Source organism: Octopus bimaculoides, chromosome 23 (genome assembly GCF_046866305.1).
Source record: "Octopus bimaculoides isolate indiv1 chromosome 23, ASM4686630v1, whole genome shotgun sequence".
In the NCBI taxonomy this organism is placed as follows: domain Eukaryota; kingdom Metazoa; phylum Mollusca; class Cephalopoda; order Octopoda; family Octopodidae; genus Octopus; species Octopus bimaculoides.
In genome coordinates this window covers 17,565,156-17,570,133 of record NC_142950.1, presented here as the reverse complement: position 1 = coordinate 17,570,133, position 4,978 = coordinate 17,565,156, and the positions used below count along the sequence as shown (strand labels likewise).

The 4,978-nt window shown below is 40.5% G+C and overlaps 1 long non-coding RNA gene across 1 annotated transcript in view; it reads left to right on the top strand.

Moving 5' to 3' along the window:
• Positions 1-828: 828 nt before the first annotated feature.
• LOC149131319 (uncharacterized) overlaps positions 829-4,978 on the top strand; it is an 8,714-nt gene continuing 4,564 nt past the window's right edge. The window contains exon 1 of the long non-coding RNA XR_016238048.1: positions 829-1,964. This is a non-coding gene — a long non-coding RNA (uncharacterized LOC149131319). The remainder of the gene's footprint in view (positions 1,965-4,978) is intronic.

Genomic DNA, 4,978 nt, shown 5'->3' with positions numbered 1-4,978 from the left:
CTCACTCAGAGTAAAAGGCAGACTGTATGACGCATGCGTACGAACAACCATGCTACATGGCAGTGAAACATGGGCTGTAACTGCTGAGGACATACGTAAGCTCGCAAGGAATGAAGCCAGTATGCTCCGTTGGATGTGTAATGTCAATGTGAATACCCGTCAGAGTGTAAGTATCTTGAGAGAAAAGCTGAACATTAGAAGCATCAGTTGTGGCGTGCAAGAGAGACGATTGCGCTGGTATGGACATGTGGTGAGAATGGAGGAGGATAGCTGCGTGAAAAAGTGCCACACCCTAACAGTTGAGGGAACCCGTGGAAGAGGTAGGCCCAGGAAGACCTGGGCTGAGGTGGTGAGGCAAGACCTTCGTACATTGGGCCTCACCGAGGCGATGACTACGGACCGAGACCTTTGGAAATGGGCTGTGCGTGAGAAGACCCGGCAAGCCAAGTAAGATCGTTGCCAGTGCCCCTGGACTGGTTCTTGTGCGGGTGGCACATGAGATGCACCATTTTGAGCGTGGCCGTTGCCAGTACCGCCTGACTGGCTCCTGTAGGATTTTCGAGCGAGATCGTTGCCAGTGCCCCTGGACTGGCTTGTGCGGGTGGCACATAAAAGACACCATTTCGAGCGTGGCCGTTTTCGTGCGGGTGACACGTAAAAGCACCCACTACACTCTCTGAGTGGTTGGCGTTAGGAAGGGCATCCAGCTGTAGAAACTCTGCCAAGTCAGACTGGAGCCTGGTGTTGCCATCCGGTTTCACCAGTCCTCAGTCAAATCGTCCAACCCATGCTAGCATGGAAAGCGGACGTTAAACGATGATGACGATTGTGAGATAAAGAAATTTGAGTACTTCGAAGAAAGTACCGTAGAAAAGTGCCTCGGGCCAGTGTTAGACCAGATAAAATACCTGACCCGAGGTAGTAAATTCGCAACTGTGGAAGCGAGATTTGAGTCAGCCGAGAAGGCAAAAGAATTATCAACTCGAACCTTGCAAAGTGGTAGCATTGTGTTGCTACCACTATATCTGGGACGTAGAAGTCCCGGATTAAGATTTAAAATATCCCACCGGAGATTGAGATTGCGTGGATAATTGCCACCCTACTATACGGGAGAGAGGAGAAAATAAATATAATACAGATCTCCAGAGATGCCCCACGAAACTGGCGAGGGCAAATTCTGGACATCTTGGCCCAGACAACAACAATGAACCTGGAAAAATTACTAGAAAAGATATGCATTAGCAAAGACACCATATTAGCTGTGCATGTAGAGGGGAGGAAGCCCAGGTGCTTCAAATGCGAAAAAATGGGGCACCTGGTGTGGAATTGCCCCCAACAGAAAAAAGCACAGCAGAAGGAACAAAAAGCACAGCAGAAGGAACAAGAAGCACAGCAGAAGGAACAGGAAGAAAATGTAGAAGAGGAGGCGCCCTCAGCCATGGAGGCTGTTACGCAGAGCGCTGCCACTGAACCAGAACAAATCGAAAAACCAGTCGAAGCGTCAGTAGAAGGGATGGACTTTGAGACGGTGTTGCGAAAAAGGCGAAAGAATGCAGTGGAGTCACCTACTAAAGAGGCAGCTCCGAAAACCAAAGAAAGAAAAAAAAGTAGTAACCCGGAGGAAAAAAGAGAAAACATTTATGACGATAAAAATAGACAAATCTAAGCCCAAAAAGGAAATGACCACAGTGGTATTCAAGAACATCAATAACTCAATGATGGGTGTAATTAAACCCCACTTACAAAGCAAAATATACCAAACGAATAACAGTAAAAGTCCAAATAGTATTGCAAAGATCCCTAAAGAACTTTACAAGGACTTCAAGAACAGATCTCCTAAAGAAATTATCGAGCTAAAAGACTTACCAAAAGTGCTCGACCTGCCAGAAGAACCGCCTATGGAAGAAATAAAAGGGGAAATCCCAGCTGCACCAGTGCTGAGAATGATCCCCCTAGACTAAAATGTAAGTAGATTTCCTTTTCCCGTTTTTGTCATGGCTACGCTACGTGTAAGTTGTCTGAATGTGCGTGACCTGAGTTCGAAGTGGAAGCAAGCCTGTTTCCTCGACGACCTCAGGTCACATAAAATTGATATTATGGTTGCTACAGAGACCAAGTTGGACAAGCTGCAGGCTTTCTCAAACCTCCTGAAAGACTATGAGAAAATCATGTCTCCTAGTCGGACAGGGCGAGTCTTTGTACACCCAGAAGGTGATTCGGTCGTTCTGGATCTGACTTTCAGTGGTAAGACCTTCAGGTTGATAGGTATTTATGCGCCTTGCACAACAGGCAAACGGAATGAGTTCTATCTACGCCTGGAGGATTTTCTTGTGACGTCAAGGACTATAATAATGTTAGGAGACTTTAATGCTGTTCTGGACGCATGCCTGGACAACGTTGGCTCGACCGATAGGAAAAGTAACTCACGTCTCATCGATTTGCTGAAGCGATTTAGGCTGGCAGACCGATTCAGACTCGAGAATCCGAGCGTTCCAATGTGGACTTGAAGTAATAACGACGGATTTCGCAGGTTTTATATAGACAGGATAGTAGTGAATACCAGAGATAGGTCCTCCTTAGCTGTCCACAATTTACTTATATACCCTATACGGATCACAAATTAGTGACGTGTAGGGTACATATAGATAAAGTCCATAGACAGGGATCTGGTTACTGGAAGTTAAACAAGACCCTATTGGCTTACGAAACATACCGTAACCAGATTGAAGAGAGTCATGAGGGCACTCAGTGGTACCGTGTTGAATAACCAGTGGTGGGTTGGCCTCAAAAGAGCCATTCGACTTGAGTCTATTAGATTTAACAAGCAGTTAAGTCTAGAGCAAGCTAGAGTAACAGGGTCTCTAGTTAAGGCATTAGAAGAGGCGTTGAGAGTGAGCTCTGCACCCCAAGTTTTGGCGGCGAGATCGGTCTTGGACTGACACCGCAATGCCAAACACGAAGGTTGCAGGGTCCAGGCTAAAGTACGTGCACTGGGTTGCAAAGGTATCAACGTTGCCGGGTGGGGTCGCTCAGTAGAAACCCAACGTGGCGTAGATGCTGCTATAAGGTCTGTGATAAATGAACAAGGACAGGAGATCGACGGACAGGAAGAGATGTTTAAAGCCTTTTAGGAGCATTTCGCTGCGTTGTTCGGGAGGGCGGGGCGCTGGATCATGGTGATGCCCTTCAGGATTTCCTAGCCTGCGGCCCGTGTCACTCGGAGCGCTATGAAGGGCCGATTACAGCTGCGGAGGTCATAGAGGTGCTTTCCGAGTGCCCCGGGGAAAAGTCGCCGGAATTGGATTGTCTACCTTACGAATTTTCTAAGAGTATGCCAGACTTGTTCGGGAACATACTGGCCGGTGTATACGTGAACTGGCAGCAGAACGGGAGAATTCCCAAGTCTGTGAGCCAAGGAGTAGTGACACTGATCAGGAAGTGATCCCGAAAAACGGGGTGGGGGTGAGGTGTAAGCCTCGGAAATTTTACCCACTCCCAACATTTTACAGAAATAAATTTTCCAGAGTGTGAATTAAATGGTTCGTTTTTAAAAATATATAGTAGAGAATGTGACATTTATATTGTGTGTGTATTACCATGGGCATATGGCGTAGTGGTTAAGAGCGTGGGCTACTAACCCCAAGATTCCGAGTTCGATTCCAGGCAGTGACCTGAATAATAATAACAACAACAACAACTTCGAAAATTACCTTAGGAATGAGAACCCAGGTTCGAAATTTCCCAAAGACACCTGATGAAGGCTGGAGGGTGTATCATCCGAAACGTTGCGTTAACAACAAACAAGATGAGGACAAATATCCGTCAAATGTAAATAATACATATGTATATGTATATATATATATATATATATATATGTATATGTGTATATATATATATATATATATATATATATATGTATATGTATATATATATGTATATATATATATATATATGTATATGTATATATATGTATATATATATATATATATATATATATATAATAGCATGTGTGTGTACGTAGACAGGTAAAAATTCACCGACAAAGTGTTACTTACCTCTTTGTTGTCAAATAAATGGATTAATTCTCAACAAAACACACATTTTTGCTCGACGAGTCGAGCTTTATACCAGTGTTTTAGGGAAAAAAAACTCTTTCGCGCCCAAATTAATTTTTGTGCGTGTGTGTGTGTGGGTGGGGGAAGAAAGATGAACGATTTAAAATATAAACGTTTTAAAATAAATAAATAAGCGATTTAAAATAAATATCTTAATTGTTGTGTGAGAAAGTATATATATTCTGATGATAGAATATAGTATCTTTCAAAAACATCCTAAATTTATAGACTAAATCTTGTGCGCTTAAGAAGAAAAAAACATTTTACAGAAATAAATTTTCCAGAGTGTGAATTACATGGTTCGTTATTAAATATATATATATATATATATATATATATATATATATATATATATATATATATATATATATATATATATATATATATATATACCGGAGTAAGCACATGAAATGTGCAACAAGGTGGAAAAAAGAGTACTCAAATATTAGAGGTAGAGTAATATGCTTTATTTAAAAGCAGCAGAAATATAACAAAAAAACCGTTACTCTGAGTTTCACGTTCCCGTTCATCGGACAGTTTTGTTAAAACTGTCTGATGAACGGGAACGTGAAACTCAGAATAACGTTTTTTTTTGTTATATTTCTGCTGCTTTTAAATAAAGTATATGTATGTATATATATATATATATATATATATATATATATATATATATATGTATATGTATATATATATATATATATATATATATATATATATATATATATATATATATATATATATATATATGTATATATATATATATATATATATATGTATATATATATATATTATATATATACATATATATATATATACATATATATATATATATATATATATATATATATATATATATATATATA